This window comes from Mustela putorius, unplaced genomic scaffold (assembly GCF_011764305.1).
Source record: "Mustela putorius furo isolate JIRA1106 unplaced genomic scaffold, ASM1176430v1.1 tig00000095_pilon_pilon_pilon, whole genome shotgun sequence".
Classification (NCBI taxonomy): Eukaryota; Metazoa; Chordata; class Mammalia; order Carnivora; family Mustelidae; genus Mustela; species Mustela putorius.
In genome coordinates this window covers 37,176,422-37,203,772 of record NW_025421280.1, presented here as the reverse complement: position 1 = coordinate 37,203,772, position 27,351 = coordinate 37,176,422, and the positions used below count along the sequence as shown (strand labels likewise).

General features: G+C 50.2%; 1 protein-coding gene across 6 annotated transcripts in view; it reads right to left on the bottom strand.

The window, feature by feature from the left end:
* Positions 1-27,351, bottom strand: part of RFX2 (regulatory factor X2) — an 89,192-nt gene that overhangs the window by 38,721 nt on the left and 23,120 nt on the right. Inside the window, exon 1 of one of the 6 annotated variants that reach the window (XM_045085767.1) lies at positions 10,832-11,906. The exons of the other annotated variants lie outside the window; for them this stretch is intronic. The gene's annotated coding sequence lies outside the window, so the exon portion shown is untranslated. Of the gene's footprint in view, positions 1-10,831; positions 11,907-27,351 lie in introns of those variants that run through there. 6 annotated transcript variants of the gene reach the window in all.

Here is a 27,351-nt window from a genome sequence, read left to right as displayed (position 1 = left end):
CAGCTCAGTGGGGGGTCTGCTTCTCCCTCTCTTTCCTTCTGTCCCTCTCCCCTGCTCATGCTCTGTCTTAAATGAATTTAAAAAAAGAAGAAGAAGAAGAAGCACTTTATCTTGCGCTGGAGAGAAGTCCTGCCTTCTGTTCCTAGAGATCCTCGCCCGCGAGAAAGCATAAAAGGGTATTTCTTTGCAGCCAGATGCATATGTCTTTCAGAAAGGTAGTTTAAAAATTCTATACAAAAAGACTCATTTCATTTTTTAAAAAGATTTTATTTATTTATTTGAGAGACAGAGACTGGGAGAGCACAAGCAGGGGAGCAGCAGAGGGAGAGCGAGAAGCAGGCTCCCCCGCTGAGCAGGGAGCCTGACTCGGGGCTCGATCCCAGGACCCTGGGACCATGACCTGAGCCGAAGGCAGAGGCTTCCCCAACTGAGCCACCCAGGCGCCCCGAAAGACTCATTTCATACCAAGATAATGTGGCAGGGGATACAAAACAATCAGTCTATGAAAATGCTCACAGGCAAATGGTCTTGGCTTTTTAAGAAGCAGCTGCCCTTGAGAAGCTGTTAAATATGCGAACTGTGGAGAGGGCGTGGCTTTGTGGGCAGGTGCAGCCCCCCCCCCCCCCCCCCCCCCCCCGTTATCAAGTGGCCTCCCCACTTCTGCCTCGTGGCTTTGTCTGAGAGCAGCACACGGCACACACCGCGGGCCCAGGACGGACGCCAGAAGTTCACATAAGCGTTCCCAGCCCACCTCTCCTGACGACAGAAGCAAGCAGAGAGCCGGGTGCAGCTGTTTAATCTCTGAGTGTTGGTTTAACCCCATCTTCCCCAATGAGGAAGATTCTAGGACTCTGCCCATTCCCCCCCACCAAAGCCTTTGGTACCACAAGAGCCACTGGATGGATCCGTGGAGGTGTGGCCTGTGCCTGTGGGGGGTTCCCGGTTCCCTGACTCCGTCCTGACCACTAGATGTCCCCAGAGCCACGCGGTGACTGGCCTCCCTGCTTTCTTCTCTGCCAGGGAAGGAAGAGAATTTCCAATGTGTATTTCCTGGGTCTCCCACTCTCCGCGCCTTCCCGACAGAACTGACCTTTGGAATCATTCTGTAGGAAGCTGCTCAGTCAAGGTCTTATTTACAGATCTCCCCAACGTCGGAACCAGTCACCTGCCCCCGCCCCCCACATCACTTTGGCGGCAGTGGGAGGAAATTGCTGGACTTGGGCTCTCTGTGGAGAGAATGCACTGGTGACGGAGGGAGAAAGCTGACTCAGAGGCCAGGGGCTTGTTTGCAGGCAGAAATCACTGTGCTTCAAAGTCTCAGTCTTGTTAAAATCAGGGGAGCCCGGGAGAGCATGAGGCTTGAGAGTGAGCCCATGCTCGGCTCACTGGGGCCAGAATGCACCTTCCAGAATAGAAGTTATTCAAGATCATGCCAGGTTTTCACATGAGTGTACTTCCTAGTTTAACATGCTGTTTGCCGCATGCTGTCTGCCACCTGTTTAGTGTACGGTGTTCAGGCCAAGGGTCGCCAAAGCTTTTCTGCCAAGGTCCAAAGACTTTAGGCATATCTGGTCCTGTTACCACTACTAGATTTTGCTGTCCTGGCACAAGAATGATCCCTGCTCTCTCTCTCTCTCTCTCTCTCTCTCACACACACACACACACACACACACACACACATCCTGGTTGTGTTCTAGTAAGACTTCATTTAGAAAAAAAGGGCGACAGGCCAGGTTTGGACAACAGACCATGGCTGCTGGTCCTCGGTTCGTGTAATTTGGGTTTGGTGAAGCAATGTGGGTTTGGAGCATGGGTAGAAAAATGGCACGGCCTCGATTCAAAACCGTGGGGTCCACCGCCCCGGGGTCCAGGGCGGAGTCCCTGCGGCCCCATCTCCCCAACATGCCAGAACTGGAGGAGCCATAAGGGATGACCCGCATTGTTAGGAGGATGAGGCTGCCGGCCCGTGAAGACAAATGCATTAGCGTGTGGTGGGAAGTGACAGCAGAGCGCCCGAAGCCTAGAAAGTCACGAAGAAAATCCCCAAATCCTGGAAACTCAGGAGCCAGGTTACAGCCCTTGGAACTGAAGACGGGAGTTTGGGCACAAGGGACAAGTCACTCTGGTGAGTTGCAGTGGGTTGAACGGTGACGCCCGAAACTCAGGGCTGCTCCTAGTCCCTGAATGTGAGCTCATCTGGAGAGAGCGTCTTCGCAGATATAATCAAGGTAAGGATCGAGAGGAGCTCATACGGAGTAGGGCGCGCCTGAAATCCAAGGACGGTGTTCTTTTTTTTTTTTTTTAAAGATTTTGATTTATTTATTTGACAGACAGAGACTACAAGTAGGCAGAGAGGCAGGAGGAAGCAGGCTCTCTGAGGAGAAGAGAGCCCGATGCGGGGCTCCAACCCAGGACTCTGGGATCATGACCTGAGCCGAAAGCAGAGGCTTTAACCCACTGAGCCACCCAGGCGCCCCCAAGGACGGTGTTCTTGTGACAGACAGACTAGGACACGTGGGGAAGGCGGCCACGTGACAGCGGAGGCCACGTGACAGCGGAGGCCACGTGACAGCGGAGGCGGAGAGGGCGGGGTGCAGCAACAGGACTGGGAAGCCAGGGATGGCTCGGGCCGCCACAAACCAGAGAAGGCAGGGAGGCTCCTTCCCTAGAGAGAACACAGCTCGCCGGCACCTTCAGGTCTCCAGAACTGTGAAGGGTCAAGCCCCCCAGGCTGGGGTACTTTGAACGACAGCCCCGGGAACCTCAGGCAGGGACCTATATTATGAGGAGCACAGCTGGGACAAAAGCATCCCGTGCAATGGCTTCTGGGTAGTGCTTCAGGGCCGTGCATGACCCGGGCAGTTGGTAAATATTTACCAGATGAATAAATCCCTCCGTGTCTCCTTAGTAGCACAGCCCATACCACAGTATACTGAATGGTACACGGTGTTGCAGGTAGAGTCTATGTAAAGTGTCATTTACAGGGGCGCCTGGGTGGCTCAGTGGGTTAAGCCTCTGCCTTTGGCTCAGGTCATGGTTTCAGGGTCCTGGGAGCGAGCCCCGCATCAGGCTCTTTGCTCAGTGGGGAGCCTGCTTCCCCCTCTTTCTCTGCCTGCCTCTCTGCCTACTTGTGTTCTCTCTCTCTCTCTGTCAAATAAATAAATAAAATCTAAAAAAAAAAAAAGAAATATAAAACCAGATGTAAAAAAAAAAAAAAAAAAGGTGTCATTTGCAACCTACCTGGTTATTTTAAGGCTGTGTAGGACTCTCCTGGGATATGTAATGACCTTTTGAGACTGACTGTTCTACTCCCCATGAACACATCCCTTAATGTTAGCATCAGACAGACAGACTGACAGATGCCATGTGGGCCAGCCTGGCTGCTTCCATATGTTGAGGGCATGAAATCCTTCCCTACCCATCTAAGATAACCAAGGTCATACATTGCCTATAAGCTGATCCAGTTTCCTGAGTTGTATTTCTCTGAATTGTTTTTTTATTTGGGGCCATTAATCAAGGGCCCTTAACACATCAAAGTTAAGGTGTGTGTTTTTTTTTTTAATTGCTTATTAAGAGGCATCCAACAGCACTGGCTTTCAGTAACTGTAGAGCATTGGTGGGACTAACTCTCCTGTAGATAATAGTTTAAAAATCTGAACAAGGGCGCCTGGGTGGCTCAGTGGGTTAAAGCCTCTGCCTTTGGTTCAGGTCATGATCCCAGGGTCCTGGGATCAAGCCCCACATCAGGCTCTCTGTTCAGCAGGGAGCCTGCTTCCTCCTCTCTCTCTGCCTGCTTCTCTGTCTACTTGTGATCTCACTCTGTCAAATAAAGAAATAAAAATCTTTTAAAAAAATCTGAACAAAATATTAAAACACACAACACAGACACACACACACACACACACACACACACACACAATTTAAAGACACAGTGGGGCAAGGGTGGCCGAGATAGGCAGAGCCTGCCAGGGAGTCCACCCTTGAAAGAACTCTGCCACAGTCAGACCAGTGATTCTGAATTTTTGCCAGGGGCACGCCCCAGTCCATGAATGCTTCAGTGCAGAAAGCAACAGCCTGGTTGTCTTGAGTGTGAGAGGAGAGAGTTCAGAATATTAAGAGGAAATCCTGAAAGAGAGAGAGCCATATAGGGGGCATGCCCCCAGATCTGCCTAGAGTCCATCCAAATCTTCGGCCAACTTACTAAACCACAATTGTGTGGGGAAGACACCAGGGGTTTGGGGGGAAACCCAGCAGCTCAAAGATTAACAAACTAAGAGGAGATTTCAGCTGCTGCTGAAAAAGATATTCGCACGAGGGACAGGGTTTGAGTCCAGCCAAGATAAACACTAGCAGAGGGAGCACAGCAGAATCCAGAAATTCCACAACATAGCATTCATGATATCCAGGGTCTGATACAGACCACAGATGATGAGAAGAAACAGCTATGACCCATACCCAAGAAAAAGAGAGGAGGAGTGAATTATAACCAGACCAAGACAATTCAGGTGGTACAGGTAAAGCAGCTACTAAAAATATGTCCAAGAACTTAAAGGAAGTTATATGTACAATATAGGAACATACAGGAATGTCAGTGGAAGACGAACTGTTAAAAAAAAAAGAAGTAGAAATTCTGGAGCTGAAAAGTACAAGAACTCAAAGGGAGATTTATTGATACACGTAACAACTGATTAGAGATGGCAGAAGGAAGAGTTAGTGAACTTGAAGAGAAATCAGTGGAACGCAAACTGAAGAACTGAAAGGAGGAAAAAATTGAGGAAAATGAACAGAACATGCAATCTAACATATATGAAACTGAAGTCCCAAAAGAAAAGGAGAATGGAGAGGAAAAAGATATATTTGAAGAATGGCCAAACATCTCTTAAATTTGGCAAAAGATATCAACCCAAGAATGATAAATACAAAGAAAACCAAATCAGCTGTATCATGGTTAAATCGCTAAAATTAAAAAAAAAAAAAAAAAGAAAGAAAAAGAAAATTCTGAAAGCAGCCAGAGAAAAACTACATCTTTTATGAAAAAGAATAATAGTATGGATGGTAACCAACTTCCCATCAGTGACAACAGTGACCAGAAGACAATGGGATGACATATTTAAAGTGGTGGGGGAAAGCTGTCAACCTAAAATTCTATACCCAGCAAAACTACTCTTAAAAGAAAGGTGAGTTAAAGACATTTTATGATAAACAAAACCTAAGAAATTTTGTTGCCTACACTATGAGAAACTCAAAAGCAAGTCCTTTAGGGTGGAGAGAAATAACACCAAATGGTAAACTTGTGTCTTCAAGAAGGAATAAAAATCACCTGAAATTATAACTATGTGGGTAATTACAAAGGAGTGTATTTTTTTCCTTTTCTTCTCTTAATTTCTTTAAAATACATCTATTTAACAAAAAATTATAACACTCCATTGTGTGTTTTTGTAACACATGCAGCAGTGAACTATACAACAATAATAGCACAGGACTGAGGAGGGGTAAATAGGATTAGACATGCAAGGTTCTTGCATTTTACATGTAGTAGTCTTATTTGTGATAAATTAAAGATACTTTAAGATGTATCTTTACATTATACATTGTATACATTAAGATCACCTTAGATCCCTGAGGTAATCTCTAACAAAAAAACACCCCAAAACATGTAGCTTAAAAAATAATGAAGAAGCAAATGAAACGTTAAATATATCTGTCCTCAGAAAAAGGCAGCCAATGAAGAACATAGGAAAAAAAAAGATGAAACAAATAGCAAAATGGCTTTCCTAAATTCAGATAGATTAATAATTACACTAAGTATAAATAGATTAAAATTTGAATGAAAAGACAGAAATGGTCAGCCTCAGCTTTTTAAAAAAAGGTCCCCTGATATGCTGCCTTTTTAAAAGAAACCTTCTTTAATTTTTAAAAGATTTTATTTATTAATTTATTTGAAAGAGAGAGGGAGCATATGAAAATGGGGGGTAAGGAAAAAGGGCAGAGGGAGAGGGAAAGGTAGAACCCCAAGCAGACTCCACACTGAGCATAGAGCCCCATATGGGGCTCAATCCCATGACCCTGAAATCATGATCTGAGGTGAAACCAAGAGTTGGATGCTCAACCAAATGAGCCACCAAGGCCCCCTGAAATACTTATTAAATATAAAGGCCCATATGGGTGGAAAGTAATAGAATGGAAAAAGATACAGCATGCAAACTCTAATTAAGCTGGAGTGGCTATAATACTGAGACAAAATTCCTTCAAGACAAGGAATATTACTAGAGATAATGAGGGAGGGACATTTCATCCTCATAAACTGATAATGACATAATCATTATATTAGTGTAAGCACCTAGTACTATAGCTTCAAAATACAGAAAGAAAAAATTAACAGAACTAAGGGAAAAAATAGATAAAGAGTCACAGTTGGAGATTTTACACACTCTTCTCTCAGTAATCTTGACAGAGAATAAACAAAAACAGCAATAATGGTTTATCTGGGTGACACTATCAACCGCTGAAATCTAACGTTTATAGTGCACAACCAACCAAACCTGCACGTTCTTTTCAAATGTTACAAGGAATATATACTAATATAGGTCATATTCTGGGCCACAAAACAAGTCTCAATATGTTTCAAAAGATTGAATTATACAATAAGACAAAAAAATTAGAGGTCAGTAAGATGTCTAGAAAAATGCTAAATATTTAGAAAATTTAAAAAACACCTCTAAAATAACCCATAGGCAAAGAATAAAGTATAAAGGAAATTAGAAGATACTTTGAACTGATTAATAATGAAAACACCATATATCAAAATTTAGGGATGTAGCTAAGAAGTTCCTAGAAGGAAATGTTTAGTTTTATAAACAAATTAGAAAAAATGGCTTAAAAATCAATCACTTAAGTTTTCAGCCTTAGGAAGCAACAAAAAGACAAGCAAACTGAACTGAAGCAGAAAAAGGAAATAATAAAGGAAAAAAAATGAAATAAAACTCCACAAACCATGTAGAAAATGACAGAACCAAAATTTTCCCCAAACTGAAATTTCTTTTTTTTTTTTTTAAAGATTTTATTTATTTAATTGACAGACAGAGATCACAAGTAGGCAGAGAGGCAGGCAGAGAGAGAGAGAGAGAGAGAGAAGCAGGCTTCCTGCGGAGCAGAGAGCCCGATGCAGGGCTCGATCCCAGGACCCTGAGATCATGACCCGAGCCGAAGGCAGCAGCCCAAACCACTGAGCCACCCAGGCGCCCCTGAAATTTCTTTGAAAAAGAAGTAAAAGCCATGTAAAGACGGAGGAAACATAAATTCATACTATTAAGTAAAAGTAAGTCCATGTGTGTTGTATGATTCCAACTATATGACATTCTGGAAAAGGACAAACTATGGAGAGGGTAAAAAGATCAGTGGTTGCCAGAGGTTTAAGGGGAAGAAAGGATGAATCAGTGGAGCACAGAGGATTTTTAGGGCAGAGAAACTACTCGGTGTGATACTATAATGGTGGATACATGTCATCATACATCCACCAAACCCACAGAATGTACAACATCAGGCATGAACCCTGATGTCCCTTATGGACTTTGGGTGATGACAACATGTCATGTCAGTGCACGTCTTGTCTACAAATGCACCACTCTGGTGGGTATGTTGATAAAGGGGGAGGGTTAGGCATGTGTAAGGGCAGAGAGTACATGGAAAAAAATCTCTGCACCTTCCTTTTAACTTTGCTGTGAACCTAAAACTGCTCTAAAAAAGTCTAAAAAAAAAAAAAAGATGGACAATTCTCTATAAAAGATTGATAAGAAAGAGAAAAGAAAAAACCCCCAAATTGCCAACATGAAAAATGAAATGAGATATACTGTTACAAATCTTAGAGAAACCAAAATCATAAGGAACACTTATGAACAGCTTTAACCAATAAATTCACCAGCTTTGATCAAATGAACATTTTTTGGGGAAAAACACAACATACCAAAACTGACACAAGATGAAACAGAAAATGTGAAGGTCATATCTAGCAAACAGACTGAATATGTTATTGAAAGCCTTACAAAGAAAACTTCCGGCACAGAGCCTTTCGCTGCTACATGCTATAAAACACTGAAAAAGGAGTTAGTGCACAAATTCCATCAGAAAATACAGAAAGGAATACTTCACTCATTTTAGGAGGTCATCAAAAGCCTGGTGCCAAAACTTGATAAAGATATCACAAAAGAAGTATTTAGACCAATGTCGCTCCTGAACACCTATGCAAAAATGACATGAAATATTAATAAACCAAAGATGGCAATATAAAAATAATAACCCATACTTACATTTCCAACTGCTTCTTTTTCCTTAACGAAGCCCCAACTCCTTCCCTCCTCAAATGATTTTTGACAAAGGTGTCAAGGCAATTCAACAGAGAGAGAAAGGTTGTTTAAACAAATGGTATATCCATATGGGAAGAAGAAAACAAATGAATTTCAATTCCTATCCTGTCCCACACACAAAAATGATTTTAAATTAGATCCTAGACTCACGCTTGAAAGCTAAAACTGTAAAACGTCTAAGAGAAAACACAGAGGCGTAGGCAAATTTTCTTAGACAGAATTCAGAAAGTAGTAAGTATGACCAAAGAACTCGATAAATTAGATTTGTGAAAACTGAAAAATTCGTCCATTAAAAGACTTCAAGAACACAGATCAGGGGCACCTGGCTGACTCAGTTGGAATAGCACGCAACTCTTGATCTCAGGGTCATTACTTTGAGCCCCATGTCAGGTACAGAGAGTACTTTAAAAATAAATAAATGAACTTTAAAAGAAAAGATTTTATTTATTTGAGAGAGGGAGCAGAGTGATAAAGAGGGCAAGAGCAGGGGGAGGAGCAGAGGGAGAGGGAGAAGCAGACTCCCTGCTGAGTAGGGAGTCAGACTCCGGGCTCCATCCCAGGACTCTGGGGGTCACAACCTGAGCCAAAAGTAGACACTTAACCGACCAAGCCCTAAATAAATAAAACCGATCCAGGTGCCCTAAATAAATAAACTTCTTAAAACACACACACAAATCATTTAAGCCACAGTCTGGGCTTTACAAAAAATATCTGCAAATCATGTATCTAACAGAAGGTTTTATCCACAATATGTAAAAAGCTCCTACAGTTTAATAATAAGAAGACAACCTAATGGGCAGAAGACTCTAACAGGCTCTTCACAAAGATCTCCAGATGCCCAACAAGTATGGGCGTCTGGGTGGCTCAGTGGGTTAAAGCCTCTGCCTTCGGCTCCGGTCATGATCCCAGGGTCCTGGGATCGAGCCCCGCCTGGGGCTCTCTGCTCTGTGGGGAGCCTGCTAACTCCTCTCTCTCTCTCTGCCTGCCTCTCTGCCTACTTGTGATCTCTTTCTGTAAAATAAATAAATAAAATCTTTAAAAAAAAATGGTGCTCAACAGTGTTAGTCACTAGGGAAATGCATATTAAAGCCACAATGAGATACCAGTAAACCATTGCCAGAATGGCTAAAATAAGTCTCACAATAACCAATGTTGTGGGCACCGGGAAAAACCATATCTCTCACACACTTGTAGGAATGTAAAATGATAGAATCGGATCAGAAAAAAAAAATGTTTGACAGTTTTCTGGAAAGTTAAGCCCATCCGTTAGCCCAGAATTCCTTTCTGAGGTGTTCATCCAGGAAATACGGAAACACGTCTACAAAAAGTCCTGTACACACAGATTTACAGCAATTTTATTCACAACAGCCAAAACAGCGCAATAGCTCTAATGCCCGTCGTCAGGAGAGGAGATGAGAGACTGCAGGTTGTGTGAAGTAAAAGATGAAGATTGTAATCACTAAAGCAACCATTTAAAAAAAAGATACAAGAGATGTGGCAAGAAAGCCGGTAGAGGAGCACTCCTGGGTCATCTGTGATTAATACAAACAGACGGACACGGGCATACACAACACCCGGGTCAGTCTCCAAGTCATTATGCTGAGTCCAAAAAACTGTATCCAAGAGTACATGATGTGGAACAGACAAAATGAACCGAAGGTTTAAAAGAAAAATCAGGGGGTGCCTGGTGGTTCGGTCATTAAGCGTCTGCCTTCGGCTCAGGTCACGATCCCAGGGTCCTGGGATCGAGCCCCACATCAGGCTCCTACTCAGCGGGAAGCCTGCTTCTCCCTCTTCCACTCCCCCTGCTTGGGTTCTTTCTCTCGCTGTCTCTCTGTCAAATAAATAAATAAAATCTTTAATAAAAAAAAAAAGAAAGAAAAGAGGGGTGCCTGGGTGGCTCAGTGGGTTGGGCGTCTGCCTTCGGCTGGGGTCATGGTCCCGGGGTCCTGGGATCGGGCCCCACATCGGGCTCTCTGCTTGAGTCTTGTTTGAGTCTGCTTCTCCCTCTCCCTCTGCCTATCTCCCTGCTTGTGCTCTGTCTCTCTCTCAAATGAATAGATAAAATCTTAAAAAAAATAAAAAGAAAAAAAGAAAAGAAAAGAAAAGAAAAATCAGATCAGCGCAGAGGGAGCAGGAGCCGAGGGGGAAGGGACAGGCGGGGACTTTCCGGGGAGGTGGACAGACACGTTCTCCAGGAGAACAGGGTGTGCATTACGTGGAATGCCCATTTGTCAATATCAGACAGCCAAGATTTGTGCATTTACGGTATGTAAATTTTAACCTGAAAGACAGCATACGACTATAATCACGGAGAGGAGGATGGGGTGCGGAGGAGGCGTAGAAGGCACGAGGCAGCGGAGTGACGGTGAGTGTCAGCTGGGAATCGCGGCACCAGCTTCATTACACTGTGTTCATCTTGTAGATGTTTGAATTTTCCATACCAGCAAGTTAAATAAAAAACCCACCTGGCAATCAGTTTTCAGCCGCAAAGGGTAAGCGCCAGCACATTTTGTCAAGGCCTCTCTCCGCAAGCTCTGGTTTGCTACGCTAGCGGTCCTTGGAGATGAGGGCCGTCGGTCAGGTGGTCCTTCTAGAAGGTGTGGGGCTGGACCCACCGACCTTTCCACCTGGCAGGACAGGGGACGCAGGGAAAGGGCTGGCCCCAAAGATAACAGCACTGACCAGCCACATTCTGCAGCACATTTGGGAATCTCTAAATTCTGCTGGTCGGGCTCCTCAGCAACAGTAGTCACCTGAGGTCCCTAGGCACACTCTCGCGGGTCCATGTGCGGGTCTGCACCTCTGCTCAGAACGTGAACTTGAACTTGCAACAGGAACTGGGTGGGACCCTTTGACGGTCTTCCCCGTCTGCTCAGTCAGCATCATTTGTCCTCTCTCCTGATCCTCTGCCCAAGGCCGGGCCGAGCATTCTTTCCCGGGGTCCCAGGAGCCTCAGGACAGCCAATAAAAAGGTCTACAGAGGCCTCGAATACGAGCCATTGCCCAGCTTGGTGAGGTTGGCCCGAAGCTCCCCGTGGCTCAGAAACACACCCAGCGTGTTGTCTGTAAGCCTAGCACGTTTCATTGGCCATCTGGTCCCCGATGAAGACACACTTGAGGAATGAAGTGGGCCAGTGTGGCCTCGCTGGATGGCGGAGAAAGCACAGCAGACCTGGGGACGCTGCGGGGGACACTCAGCAGGGGGAGCCTGTGTGAGGTTCCCCCGGTGTAAGTGAGGGGCGACAGGGACTGGGCATGGCGGGCCGCAGCCTGGGATTCCGCCCCATGACCGGATCCGGCCCTGAGCACAAAGGGAAGAGGTTTCTGTTTACAGGAAAATACTCCGGTTGCCTAGTGACCAGTAATGGCAGGAAAGGAAACGCAGAAAAAGCTGAGGGCAGTCCTGGGCCCTGCTCCTGGCCGGCGCTGACTCACTGCGACCTGAAGCCGTCTCATTTCTATTCCTGTTCCTCCATATGCCAAGTGGAGGGGTCACCTGCCTTACATAGGTCTCATGGTATTCCGAAAACAGCTTGTCATCTGCGGGTAAAGAGCAAAGAGCAAGCACCGGGTTTTGTTACCTTCCTTCCGACTGGCCCGTTAACGTCCGCTTTGGGGAGACACATGCCCTTCTCCTTTGCCTTTGGGGACAGACACGGGGCCTCCTCAAAGCCACAGGCTCATGCTCTCCTGGGGCGTGGCGGCATCTGGATGGCACCAGGCTCCCTTGGCCCCCGAGAGAGCGATCCCTACTTTCCCCATGAACAAGAAGCGACAGGTCCAGAATGTTCTCCGAGAGCACCAGTTGTCTCAAACCCCGGCGTCGGCCCGGATGCCTGTGTTGACATTCCAAGTGGCATGACGAGAAAAATCGTGTCCCTTTGCTTCTCTTGGATCCCTTCCGTGTGAGGGCAGGGTCCAAGGAGCAGGGGGCGCGAGCTTCAGATTCTGTCCGTGCTGTGCCCGCTGGCCTGGGGCTGGGGCTCGGCCCTCAGGACAGCCCTGCTCGGTTCCAGGCGCTGAGAGGAGACACGTATGTTTGGACAGCTTCACGTCCATCTCCTCCTGGCTGAAAAGTGTCTTCATTGACACTGCACGATGGTAGAAACCACATCCTTTCCTGCTCTGGGGTCACTGCCAAGGCGCCCACTAGTGGGCACGAGGCAGGGCTCCCAGCCTGGGCACTGTTGACATCGGGCCAGGTTGTGCTCTGCTGGGGTTGGGGCGCATCTGGGACACTGTGGGGTGCTGATCAGCACCCCTGGTCCCCACCTGCCACACGCCAGGAACCTCCCTCTACCCGGAGTCTCCAGACACCGGTGAATGTCCCCCCAAGGGACAGGATTGCCCCGACGGAGCCCCCCCACTCCAGGGGAGGTGCAGGGTCTGAGACACGAGCTGGACAGACGGGTCTGCGTGGAAGGGACGAGCAGGCAGTAAGAGCAGGAAGCGTAACAGAGGGCACCGCGCTCGGCCCCATGGAGCCAGACGGAGAGGCTGAAAGGCCGGGCCCGGGAAAGAACACCCACTGTTTCTAGAAGCATCGAGCCTCAACTTCCAGTAAGGGCAGCTCATTATTCCCTCCTTGCCTAAGCTGTCCGGGTGCCCTGTCATGCCTTAACTTTTCACTTTTCTTTTTCTTTTGCAGCAGTGGACTTGGAAGGATCCCGGAGCTGGCTCCGAGCTACTCTGGAATAAAGTATCTACAGAATTCAAATTCCTTTTTCTGTTGGTAAGAACTGGGCTTCTGTTCCTGTTTTCTTCTCCATGGCCAAACGTTCGCTCGCTCTCCAGCAGAGGAGGGGGCCCAAGCCCTGGAAGTTGGCCGTCCTCAGGGCTCCCGGCAGGACGTAGGGGCTGGGGTCCCCTGAAGCCAAAGGCTCCTGTCCTTCTTGGGGGGGGCAGGCTACTCTGATCGCCAAGGACAGGGGCCTCTCCCCCCATGGTAACAGGGCAACACCCATTTACTTTCCTCTTAAAGAGACATGATTTGACTATTAATTTAAAAACAACCCAAACGAAGCTATGCTTCCCTCAGCTCACGTGTGGTCTGATTTTAGTTGCCACTTGCAATGTCGTGGTTCGAGGAGGGAAGAGTGAATGAAAACCACCCAGCCTTCACCGACACCTTCACCCAGCAGACAGGCTTTCGGCCGCAACCCCGTTCAAACGCCACCAGACTTAGTCTCTAAGAAACCCAAAAGGCAACGTCCTTCCCTCAAACTTGCCACTTCTTCGGTGTTTCCTAAGCCATTGGACTAGATTGAGTCACCAGGTGTCTCCCTTGGCCACCAGGCCACATCTAAGTGGTGACCCAGCCCTGAGGTCTCTTCTGGGGACCGCCTCCCCGGGACTGAGGGCGACCCCAGCCTCTGCCTGGCATGTTGGAGGTTCTGGGTCAGTCTGCAGAGCACCGCGTGTTCTAAATCAAGGACTACGGAATCTTGCAACCGAGGGGTGGGTGGTGTCCGGAACGTTCTGGTGTCAGGCATCTGGGGTCCCTGAGAAGGCTGAGTGTCGTGCACTGGCTGGTGCCAGGTGTGCCCCCTTCACACTCAGGAGGCGGCCCAGGCCGCTCTGGACGCGGCAGACCTTCAGACACGAGGACTGCCTGCTCAGACCGCCTGCTCAGACTGAGCCTGATGAGAGCCCCAGGAACGGACATCCGGCTCCTTCCTACTTCCGGCGCCTCAGCTCGATCACGGAAAAGACCCGCAGCCTTGATCCCATAACCACGGCAGGCACGAGCTCGGAGCAAACGCTAAGGTGGCCCGGACACTGGACGGGCACAGACTCGACTCAGACACATGTTCAGATCTTAGTTCCATTACACCCTACGCCTGTGGCTGTGGCCTCAGTTTCCTAATCTGACAAAGGGGCGGGAGGATGAAGTGCAGTGACGGGCAGGACCCCGGGCGGTGCCCACGAAATAAAATACGACCGAGAGGGAAGGAGTGGGAGGAGCGAGCAGCCCAGGACATCGGATGCGCAGAAGCGGGCAACGCCAGTCAGCATCAGCTGCACCCAGCCTCGGGGCCAAGCAAGCCACACATGGGATCCCTCTTAACCCTTCAGGAAGGCACTCCGTTAACATCCTCATTTTATTTTGAAATTGTTTTGTTATTTAAGCCTCTCTACGCCCAACGCGGGGCTCGAAATCACAGCCCTGAGATCAGGAGTCGCACGCTCCATCGACCGAGCCTATCATCCTCATTTTAGAAACCAAGACAGACAGACTGAGGCTCAGGCAGGTCAAAGTTCAGGCCACTTGGTAACTGGAAGGGACCCGTCGATAATGGCGCCGATGACACTCTTCCCTCCATCTGGCCCCACGAGCATCCGTGGTGCCCCCCGCCCCCGCCCAGCCGGGCACACTCCCTGCCCCTGGAGACCGAGGCCACCTGCCGTCTCTCTTGTGGTCCGTGTCCCTCTTGGCCCTCTGCCCCTGCTCCCTGTCCCCTCGGGCACGCTCGCTCCCGCAGCCCCTCCGCCCCGCCGCTGCTTTGCCACCGCTTCTGCGGGCGCTCCGTGGAGAAAGCCAGGGCTCCTCTCGCTTTGGGTGCAGGGTTTAAACGGGATCATTACCTGGCCCCTCGCCCCCACTCGTCCCCGTCTGAGCCCAGGCCCGCAGGATGACGGGTCACAGTGCTGTGCTGCCACCGCCAAACACACGTCTCGTTGGAATCGAGGGTGGCCGGCGAGGCTACGGCGGTCCCGGCCGGCAGTGAGAAGGGGGCTGGTGGCCACTCTGGCGTGGAGGGCCACTGGAGGCTGGGACTGGGTCCCAGCGACGGTGAGGACAGTGCCTGCAGGATGCGGTGGATGTGACCCTGCAGAGCAGGACCGAGGCCCTCAAGGAACGCCCCCCACAGCCCCCGCTACGACAGCTAGAGCAGAAGCATGGAGCTGCCACCAGCCACTTCAGACCGGACCCCAGCAGCACTGCGCGCAGTGACCGAAACCTGCCACCCAGTCCTCCGTCATCTCGTGCGGGCTCCCCGGCCTCGGCGCTGTGGTTGCCGGAGCTGGACCCACTTTGGCTCCGGGGTGCTCAGCAGCATCCTGGCTCCCACCCGCCTGATGCTGGGAGCACCCCCCGTCGTGAAAACCGAATGCCCCCGAGGTAACAAGGTCAGTGTGGGGGAGAGGCACTGCTTTGCCTTTTCTGGAACTGCTCATAAACTGTAACATGCATTTCAAGCTGAATTGCCAGGAGATTTGTTTGCGCCTTAAAGTTTGAGACGCCCTGCTCTGAACCACCATTTCTCGCCTTCCCCACGCCGGACATCTGGGGGCCAGACTGTTCTCTGTGGGGTGTCCGGGGCACAGTGGGGAGGCGGGAGCAGCCTTCACCCAGCTGTCACGACAACCAAACATGGTACGACCCAGTGTTCCCCGAGGGTCGAGTCACCCCCTTTGAGAACCACTGGTCTAATGCCGCCGCCTCACTAAACCTGGTATTTCTAGACGAACCAAGCCATTCTCTAGGTTCGCCGCCCCGGGTTCGGCTTCCTATCGCCCAGTTATACTGGACCCACCAGTCGGCCAGAAAAACCAAGCCTTCAGAGCGCCCCCTACAGCCTGAGGGAGAAGGAGTGAGGCAGGGACCAGGGGCTGGCAGGGAGCTCCCTCCTCCAGGCCATCTGCCGGGATTTTGAGCCTGGTGACCCCACCGCACACTGGACGGCGCTGCCTGGTGACAAGGGAACTTCGTGTTTCCAGGAATGGCCAATAAGCCAGAGCGACGGGCAGGACCTCCTTGATGGACTCAGGCAGAAAGGCTGGCCTTTTTCCTGCTGCCAACATCACGCCCGTGACCTTTCCAAGTACCCCCGCGCCTCCCTGTTCTCCTCTCCGGTCGGCCCTCACTCAGGAGTTTCAAAGTAGAGAAAGGGCCGAGCTGAAAATCAGGAGCTCCACCTCCCCTGGGACCCCCGGAGGGGTTCCTGCAGGTCAGCGGCCCCGCTCCTTCCCCAGTGGGGTGAAGGGGCCCAGACACCTCAAGCCCTTTGCCCAAGCTGCAAGGCCTGATGTGGGGGGCGGGAGCTCTGGGGACAGTTTTGAAATGATCCCCTTAAAAGAGAATGTTTAAATGAGGCTACAGTTCCTGAACAATGACTTGCCTAACCTGGCACTAGGTCGCAGCTCATTTTCTGGAATGCGGAGGAGCATTTCTTTGGAAGGACAGAGCTTTCTTGGTACACAACTGACCTCCAGCCGTCCTGCTGCCCCAGGAGACAGGAAGCACCCTGTGTTCTCCTTAATCTCCTGGGGGATCTCTGTGTAAGGCCGAACTTACTCATTTTGATCCAAGAACACGTGATAACTGGAGCTTAATTCCTGCCCCTCGGGCTGGCGGCTAATAAGCTTGCCATATATATATATATATATATATCCTGCTTTTATTTGTTCTGGAACACAAATGACATCCCGTAACACGTTTTGGCTGCAAAGGAAAGTTGGGAAGCTTTGCTCAGATGCTTTACATCGTACCGAGCCATCAGGCGGAGGAGCGCGGGCACGCAAGTGCCACGGACATTTGCTCGGGGCATTCAGCTACAGACTGAACTGCCCGGAAAAAAAAAAAAAAGCCGATCGGTACAACTAAAGTGGATCTCACCACGGAGCTGTTTGACTGACCGCGGGCGCGGGGTTCTGATACAGGCGGGTCGGGTGCGGCTGCTGCGGCCTTAGTCAGACAGATCGCCTGGGAGAGAGGAGCACGGCAGGATGGAGGCCCCGCCGAAAACGGCACTGACTAACACCGCCCCATTTATAGCCCTGGTGGGTGGGCGGGGTGCAGAGGGCGGTGCAGGGGGGCTGGTGGCGGCGGGGGCGGGGGGGGGGAAGAAATGTGTCACCGGCTTTGAATGAAGTTCAGGGGCAGTGTTTACCCAAGCAACGAGCCCTGGTAAACATTCGCTATCTCTGGCTCGCTGAGGAGGAGGTAGGGGAGTGACACTGTTTTGATCAGAATCCTCCCAGTGGCCGCAAAGCGCCTGTCGTCAGGGGGAGGGTGTCCGGCTCCTGGGAGCGGGGACACACCTGCTTCCCCAAGAAGAGTAATATGCCCATTCCCTGGAGGGTCACCTGCGTTCCCAACTTTTTAGCAGGAATCGCAAGGAACACTAAAGAACCAGAAGGCTCTCAGTCTGGTTCCCGTCTCCAGCCACGCTCATGTGCTGATGCCGACCCGTATGGCCCACTGGCTTCAAGTCCTGGCTTTTCTGATATTCCCCAGCAGCCGCAAGGAAAATGTCATGCTGGAAAGCACTCGAGAAGGCTGGTCAGGTAATGATTTTATAAACACAAGGAATCTGATCAAAAAAGAAATTCCACTGAAGACTTAAGTCTCCAGCGGCGAGCAGTCTACGGCACAAATGGCTAGAAGTTGGGGTTTTTTTGCCTCCTTCCATCAGCTCCTCCGGCTTTATACAGGATGAAATATCAAAATGACAGCACGCTTTCTGCCCAGGAGACCCCAGGTGGACCCCGGTCTACCTGTCATGGCAAATCAAACGCAAACATAATTTCATCAGAGAAAAATATATGCAGATGTTCAATTAAAACCTGCCGCCCGCCCGCAGTCCTGGCGCTCTCCGCTGGCTCTCATTGTTTGCTGAGTAACAACGGTTGCCAGGGACAACGCAGTCCACTCCCGTCTCTAAGAGCCTGTTGCTGGGCAACAGCAAGAATACTTCCCAAACCAAACAATGTCATCCCCGGAGCAATCCCCTCTATCTCACATTAACCAGATCTAAAAAAAAAAAAAAAAACCACCCTCCCAAATATGTAATCTATTATTTTCAGAAGCCCTAAGAGAAAGGCAAATAATCTCTTCTCCATAGCAACCCAGGGGGAAACAGTTTACCATATTTGTTCTGAAATAACAAAACCCTAGAAGGACCAGCTTTCCCCACAGTCAGCATCAGAGCAGGGACTTCTAAAGTCCTTCCCGGTGCTGGGAGGAGAAAGTGCCTTTTTCTCCAAGAGGAAAGAACTTATTTATCATCGGGCAAACAATGTGGGATATTCATAGCTGCACACGGGTTTTCTGGGCGGGGATCATACAAACTAAAACAAACTGAGGATCGAGCTCTTTGAAAAAGATGTAAGAACAGAGGAGTAGATACCTAGTTTAGAGAACTTTTGAAAATGTCATGTGTGCAGATAAATAGGTTGCAAACAGATTGTTGACTCAGCATTAGAAATGCCTCCTGGGACTTTGCGGGAAGGAACCCAGAGCATCTGGCATCCCTGCGTCTGCTTTTCCTGCCCCACTCAGCAAGAGGAAGAGGAAGAGGAAGCCAGGCCTGGGAAGCACAGGGACACACGGCCCCGGAAAGAGGTTCCAGGGAGGTCCCTAGCGTTGGCCAATCTTGACCCACAGAGAGGAAAAAAAAAGCAAGAAAACCAAGGCTACCCTCAAAGCCAACCTCGTCTTGGCTCTGTCCAGAGAAGTCTGGGCTTTGGAACCTGGATCAGAAGAGGACAGCACCCTGTCTTACAAGGGGAGGGCAGAGTTCTAAGGGATATAAAACAAGGCCTTCGCCTTCTTTCGGTGGGGGGCGGGGGGAGTGTGACCAAGGATCTTAAAACCTGTTGGCAGAATGGGAAGCTTGTGGCTCTAGCCACAGTGGGTCCGCATTTCAGGTTCTAAAGGCACCAGGCACTAACAGATCTGTGCGTGATTAAGGCATCAGCCGGTAACTCTTAGTCCAGGTTTGGCTGACAAAACCCGGCCTTTGAGACAGATAAGATGAGACAGAGAAACCTTGTTTTCGTAAGAGAGCATCCAGGAGATGTTCTTAGAATAAACAGGTTGGAATGGACATGTCCCCTTGAGAATAAGGGGAGGCAGATGCCACCCTGTTAAAATCTGAACCTGGGCTCCAGGAGATGGAGGATTGGAAGCCAGACTTGGGCTGTTAATGTGTGACAAAGCGGTAATGCTGATCCCCAGGATGGAGGAGACACCCCCAGCAGTCCCGCTCCTGTCACCGAGGGGACACTGCCAATTCGGCCTGGACACCCTATCTGAGGGGAGGCTCTGGCACACAGCTGTGAGTGCCCCAAACCCCATCTCTGGAAAGAGGACTGACACGGAGGTGGTCCTATGCGCCTTATTCATTGATCTTAATAAAACATACTGAGTGCCTAGCATGGGCCGGGCACTGCCCAGTAATTGAAACAGACAAAATTCCCTTCCCCTATGGAGCTTACATTCTAGTAGGTGGTGGGGCTGGGTGGGGAGGGATAGAAACCGTGAATGAGATAAGAAAATCTATAGTATGTCAGAAGGTGCTAGATGCCGGGGGTGGGGGTGGGGGATGAAGCTGAGGCAGGGGGCACCGGGGTGAGCTGGGGTTGCAATCTTTACAGGATTGCTGATGCCTCTCTGAGAAGACTCCAAAGGACACAAGGAAAGTGAGGGACGAGCTATTTAGATACCTGGTGGGAATAGCCAGTGCAAAGGCCCTGAGGCTGGTGACCTGAGCCAAGTGAGCCGGGAGACAAGCAAGAGGGAAAAGGGTCCACACAGACAATCGTACAGGCTTCAGCTTTTGCTTGGGGTGAAGTGGAAGTGACCACAGGGTTTCAGCCCGGGGATGCCCTGACCTGACTTGGTTTTAAGCAGGTCCCTCCGGCTGCTGGGCAGAGAAGAGGAAAGAAGGAAAAGGATAAGGAACTAGAGCAGTGAAGAGGGCAGTGTGATGATCAGGTGAGAGACGGCGACGTGGCCCTGCTGGAATGACAGCTGCGGAGCGGGACAGAGCACTCGGAATGTGGATAAGTCCTCGAGGTGGAGTCAGGAGGATTTGCTAATGGGTTGGATGTGGAGCGTGAGAGAAAGGAGTCGAGAGTGGCTCAAAGATTTGTGGCAAGTGAAAGGATGAAAGCAGGAAAACTGCAGGAGAAGTAGGCCTGGGAGCACCGGAAGAGGAGTTTTAAAGGTGTGAGGTGTGAGAGACTCTTAAGACACTACGTTGGGATGCTGAAAAAGCCAGCAGAACACATATGTGAGGGCCTGAGGGGCAAGAGGTTGACTGGAGCCATCAGTGTACAGATGACCTGGGCCGGAGTATCACTATATAGATGTAGAGATGTGGAGTGTCTCAGGATGTGGACTGAAGCCAGTGTATGTAGGATTGAAGCAGTGTATGTAGGTGACATGGACTGGAGCCATCAGTGTACAGATGACCCGGCCTGGAGCATCACTATATAGATGTAGAGATGTGGAGTGTCTCAGGATGTGGGTTGAAGCCAGTGTATGTAGGATTGAAGCAGTATATGTAGGTGACATGGACTGGAGCCATCAGTGTACAGATGACCTGGGCTGGAGTATCACTATATAGATGTAGAGATGTGGAGTGTCTCAGGATGTGGGTTGAAGCCAGCAGTGTACAGATGGCCTATTTAAGGCCATGAGCCTGGCTGAGCTCCTCAAAGGAGAGCAGAGAAGAGACCCAGGGCTGGGTTCTTTGGCTCTCCACCACTAAAGAGAAGATCCTAAAGAGAAGGAAATCCAGCAAACGAGACTGAAAAAGTACGAGCAAGGGCGTCCTGAGCACTGATCGAATTGGGGGTGGGGGGACGGTGAGAACTGACCACTGGACAGATCGCTGTGACATGACAGAGCAGTCCAGGGGAACCCTGGAGGCAAAGTCCACAAATGTTGACATGGATTCAAGAGTGGCCGATAGCTGTAGAACTGGAGACGCCGGACATACACAGTTCTGGAAAGAAAGGGAAGGGCAGGGCATGGCCACCGGTAGGGGCAGTCCAGGCAAGAGAGGATTTCTGACCTGGAAGAAGTAACAGCAGGTGTGCACTGGGATGGGCACGACCCGGTGGGAGGAACCGGGTACCCGCGAGAGAGCGGGGAATGGCTGGTGGCGTGTCGGTGCATGGACGCGATGGGACGGAGAGATCTTGCAGGATTGAGGGGCTGGCCAGAACCTGACCATGGACATTGGTCCACCAGCCCGGGACAGAAGGCAGGGCCTCAACCCAGATGCAGGGAGGTGGGGTGCCCCCAAGTCATCTTTGGGGGCTCTCAGTTCCCCATCGCTTCCCTCAGCCAGGGGATCCCCCCGTGATGATTCCAGCGCCCTCTGAAGTCTTCTCAAGCCCGGGAGAGCCAGACCGCCGGCCCCTGCGAGGCTGCTGGGAGGCCTCTACCCTCAGCGAGGAGGAAGGCTGGAAGCCTTGGAGAGGGAACGGGACATCATGCAAGACGCCTCGGGTCTGCAGCTCTCCCGTCGGAGTCTCCCGCAGAGCCAGGCAGAGAAGGGCGAGCTGGAGCTGGTGACGAGCCCATCTGACCAAGCACAGGCCTGAAAGTCTGTGTTTCCCCCAAATTCATACGTGGGAACACCCAATGCCCAAGGTGTTGGGGGGGTTATGGGGAGGAGTGAGGTCATGAGGGTGGAGCCTTCCTGAATGGGGTGAGAGGTCCCGGGGAGCTCCCTCCACCCTTCTGCCCTGTGAAGCCACAGCGAGACGCCTGTGACCCAGAAGAGGGTCCTCGTGATCATGGCAGCACCTCGCCTCCCAACTGGGAGCCATACGTTCCTGTGGTTTAGAAGCCAGCCTGTCTGTATGGTTCCAGTGACCTGAGCCAGCCCCACACTTGCCCCCCACCCCGCGGTCTCCTCGCAAACAGCCTTACAAAACGCACACACGATTGGCTCTTTTCATTGCCTCCTTTAGGACGAGTCAACACCTCTTTTCAAATCCACCAAAACGTCCGATCTTTCCACGCCCCACTGTTACCAGAGGTTAGTCCGAATCCACCAAATTCTTCTGCCATGTCAAGCTCAAATAAGAAAAGGTCTTAGAGTCGCACTGAAAAACAGAAGTGTATTTCTTGCTAAGTCATGCTAGAACTATGTGAGATTACCCAAAAATTTAATGTAAGATAAACAAGCGTGGCCAGGAAGTCCGCTGTCCTGCTGTGGGAGTTGCAGAAGCAGAGGCCTGTGGTGGGGTCCACGAGAGCACGCGGCCCAGGGCCGGCGACACAGTGCGCTCTGGCCTGCTGGGGGCGCCACCCGTTGGCGGCAGGGGCCTTAAGTCTCCAGGGTACAGCTGCCCCTCGAGGGGCCCGGGACCCAGAATCTCGTCAGAGACCCAACAGCAGGACCCAGGGATCACTGAGGAAATGAAAATGAAGCCACGAAGGGCAGAATCGGAAATGCTCATCCGACCTGTCGTCTCTCTCCTGGTCTCGTCTCCACTGTCCTATCCTACGAGAACAAAAGGACATTCTATTTCTGTCCCCGTGAAAGTACCAACCCCAGTGCAAAACAGTTGAAAAAAAAATGTGAAACTCATTATTCTAATTAAATCCAAAGAGAGAAATCTTGGACATATTTTAGGTTTTTAAACAAACCTAATTAATTCTAAGAAGATACACTAAAATTGATTCCATTTCAGAAAAGCATTCTAATGATAAGGTTGGGGGAAAATGTTTTTTTTTTTTTTTTTAATTTAAAAAGGTGCCATAAAACCTTGAAGATATTTTAACGGGCTTTTCTATTGCACAAAGATTTGCGATGGGCCCTCGTCTTCCTTGGGAGATGCTTCTGGCTGGCGCGCAGCTGGGCAGGACTGGCGGGCAGGAGACCAGAGAGCTATTTGTACTGTTCCTCACAAACCCCCGGCTTTGTGAGCTGCCGGCTTGGAACTCCGTTCCCAGCTCCATATTAAGTCAGCTCCCGAGGCAGAGCAAAAGATAATTTTGGAAAAAACTGGAATAAAATGTTCTGGGCTCTGCTTGGAAGGTGGCAAGAGCCACGAGAGGAGTCCCCGGAAACAGAACTCGAGTGAGGGTGAGTGGCCTCCCCGGACCGCTGCCGGGTCCAACACTGCTTCCAGTCCCCCTTGCTTTTTCTAGAAGTCTCGGGGGTTAAGGTCAGCCTAGCTGCTGGGCCGTCCTGACCATTGTCGCTTTTGAGAAGTATTCACCACTACTGCAGCATGATTTTTAAAAAGATAAATATTTGAGAGATTTTCATACAGGTGAGATTTGAGACTATTGAGATAAAGAAAGAAAGGCTGAACCAATAAAAAGCCCTCCGAGGCTTACTACCGACGGGAAGAACGGAGACACGATGGCATCCTCGGAAAGCCGAATCTCTCTCCCGACGCAGATTTCATGCTTCAGATGCAATGAAATGTGGCCGGCCGACCTCAGTGGTGCTGTGGGCCGACTGGCCCTCTCTGGGGATCTGCGGCATCTACCCAGCCTCTCAGTCAGCGCGCTAATGAGGGGAGCGTCCGGGGGGGATGCAGGACACCCGCAGAAAGCTGCCAGACGCTTCCCTCTCTAGCAGATGCCAACTATGCATCTTGTCCTCACTTGTGTGTGACCGTGGCCAACCACGAAAGGACTTCCTGTGGCCGCGGGACAGGCCTCTGGGCAGCGCCCCAGTCAAGGTCAACACTCCAGCAGCCAGAAGACAGCCCGCCCAAAGCAGCCCCCCAAAATGGGGACTGCTGGGCCCAGGTTGGGGGCAGGGCAAGGTGCACCTAGGGAAGGGGTGCTCACTGAGAGAGAGAGAGAGAGACACATCAAGGGGCCAGTGCCCTCCCTGTAGCATCTCCCCTCACGCCTCTTCTCCTCCAGGACCAGCACCTTCTTCCCGTTCAGTGCGCAAAAGAGGAAAGCGTCCAGGGCCTGCATGTCTTCCCCTTGTCAAGCAGCACGAGAAAAGCGAGGACACCAGACAAATAAGACCCTTTTAGCTGGCCACAGGCAGCCAGTGACTCAAGGCTTCCAGAGCTTCCATTTCTTCATTGTTGCATGGAGAAAATCAAGTCTGCCCACCTCTGTGGGTCACTGCGCTAAAGAAAAGGAAGCCTACGAGGCGTGGGGTTTCCTCGCTAGCCGCAACCACAGTAAGTGCTCGATAAATGTCAGTAAATGCCTTTGCTGTGATTCCCTCCCTTGGGGTGGCCAAGAGTGTCTGCCGATTTGTGCCTATTTAAATATCTGAAACTCTAAAATCGGGATGCGCTCTGCTATTTGTGATTTCAGCGTTCGTTCCCGGGCATATCTGTGGGGCTCGTCGTTTCGGCCGATACTTCGTGCTCCTGTGCGTCCCAGTGCTGGGCCAATGCAGCGGCTCGCCTTCCAAGTTAATATCCGGCCTTGCAGTTCCAACAATTACATTCGATCATTACTCCCGTTCCCTTCTCGGGAACCACGTCCTGCCGTGTAGACCTCAGGCCAGCCCCGGGGAAGCAGAGGGTTCCGGGCCCAAAGCAGGGTCGGCCTCCGAGCACCCCTCAAAGCCGAGGACGTGTCTGAGCCCGCGTAGTCAGACGGGGAGGAGCTGGCCAGAAGCCGGGTTTCGTTTCTCCCTCAGAACTGACCCTGCAGAAACACACGGGTCCAAAGAGGCAAACGGCCAAGTCCCCCAGGCCAGTGTTCGTAACCGCAGGTTCACTGTCACCCCAAAGTAGGAACAACGCAGCTGTCCGTTCGCTGATGAAACAAAATGCGGTCTGGCCATATGACAGAATGTTACTCGGCCATGAGGACTGAAGCTCTGACCCACGCCATAGTGCGGGGACCTTGAAAACACGACGCTCAGTGAGAGAACTGGACGCAGAAGGCCACGGATCGTAGGGCTCCGACCGTGTGAAATGTCCAGAAGGGGCGAATCTGCAGAGAGTGGGTTAGCAGGTGCCAGGGCCTGGGGGCGGGGCCATGGGGTGATCGCTGCTGGGGATGGGGCTTCTTTTTGGGGTGAGGGCAATGTTCTGGAGTTAGACGTTGGTAATGGTCACATAACCTTGAGGCTGTATTAGAACCCACTGACTTATACACTCTAGATGGGCCAACTTTGTGATAAATAAAACATACCCCCAAAAAAGCTACAAAAATAAGATATAAGGGTAACATATCCCTGATGGCATTACTTGAAGTTGCAAAAAATTACAAACCACTTACGTGTTCCTCCACAGTGAAGTCGTTAAATTATGGCACATCCTTGCCATGAGGCTATGAGGTCATCAGAAAAAACGCAGTGTGTTCTCTAAAGTAGCTCTGCCTGGCACACGGCAGGCGCGCAACTATTTCAAGAATAAATTCATGTAAAAATGGTGCAGCTATATAGCTTATAAAATAGGTGAATTCATTAAAGAGGTCTAGAAGGACACAAATCATATTACTAATAGGGCTTTCTTCATGGGAGGTAACGGAGACAGGAAGATGAAAGAAACTTTTGGGGCGCCTTGGGGGCTCAGTCGGTTAAGCGTCTGACTCTTGATTTTGGGCTCAGGTCACGATCTCAGGGTCGTGAGGTTGAGCCCTGCCATCAAGCCTGCACAGGGCTCCCCACTGGTGGGGGAAACTGCTTCGGCCTCTCCCTCTGCGCCTCTCTCTGCTCACTCTCTCTTGCTCTCTCTCTCTCTCAAGGAAAGAAAGAAAGAAATATAATCTTAAAAAGAGAGGGAGAAAGAGAAACTTTCATTTCTTAATTGACTTCCTTGGATGATGGTCCTTTATAGGAACACGACTCTTGTATTACTTACGTATCATTTTAACAGCTGGGATAACATCTGTAAGCACTGGAAAGCACATCAGTTCTTATAACTTTGCACACTGTGCCTAGTGAATCGGTGTGCACAGGGAATACCACTAGGGTTCAACTCTCTTGATCTACACTATGCTGGCATTCTTGTGACCAGAGGTTTAATAGGAATTCAACACTGAACATCGAGAGGACACTTCCTGGACAGACCAACCGTGGTGCATTCGTCCAAGGGACCGCAGCTCCAAGAGACAAAGAACAAGCCATTGAGGCACGCAGCGACGCACGTCAAAAGTATCCCGCTGAGTGACGGGACTGGAAGCAGAGCATGGTGGCTGGGGGTCAAGGGTGGCATTAGGGTCCGGCTGCAGAGGGTCAGCTCAAGAGAGTTCACTGGGGTGTTGGAGCTCCGCGCCCTCTTGGTGGGTGCTGGTTCCAAGGATCTACGTGTGTGAAAACTCAGAGCGGTACACCCCCAAAGGGAAACATGACTGTATGTAAACGTGAGGTACAAAAAAACAAAAAGGAACAAACTGACTGTTTTGAGTATCACGCACTAGTCCAGCCTCTGTGATCAAGCCAGATCTAGGGGTGCTGACATCCTCAGGCAGGGGAGTCAGACAGGAAACCAATCACCAGATATACAAGGTTACTTCAGAGAGATCTGGGCCAGGACAAAAGGACACAGCAGAGGGACAGAGCTGGCAGGGAGAGAGGATGGAAAGCGGTGCCCAAGCTTTTGCCCGGTCGGCGAAGGGTGTCACGAAGGATGGCACTGAGCTGAGACCTGGCCAGACGTGGGAAGCTGGAAGACAGCATTCTCAGTACGGGGAATAGTAGGTGTAAAGGCCCTGTGGCAGGAGAGGGCAGGGAGCTGGAGACAGCAACAGAGACCCTGAAGGCCTAGTCAGAAGTCTGGATTTTAGGGGTGCCTGGGTGGCTCAGTGGGTTAAAGCCTCTGCCTTCTGCTCAGGTCATGATATCCGGGTCCTGGGATCGAGCCCTGTATTGGGCTCTCTGCTCAGCAGGCAGCCTGCTTCCCCCTCTCTCTCTGCCTGCCTCTCTGCCTACTTGTGACCCCTGTCTGTCAAATAAATAAATAAGATCTTTATTAAAAAAAAAAAGTCTGGATTTTATTCCAGTTCCCGAGAGAAGCCCCAGAACAAGATATTCTGGTTTATGTTCTGAAAAGAGTGCTCTTCTTAGACTCCTGGGAGGAAGAGTTCAAGCAGGAAAACCAGACAGGAAGCTCCCATGGCACTTACTATTTCAAGATTTTAATAATAATTAATGCTTAAGTTCTTAATTGAGCTTATTAAGACCTATATATGGAATGCACAGGAAAGACGTCATTTTATAAAGAAGCCAAGTAACATTATAAGCCCAGCAAATGAAGGGTTAACTAATTAAGTATTTAGTCACCATGAAAATAAATGATGGCC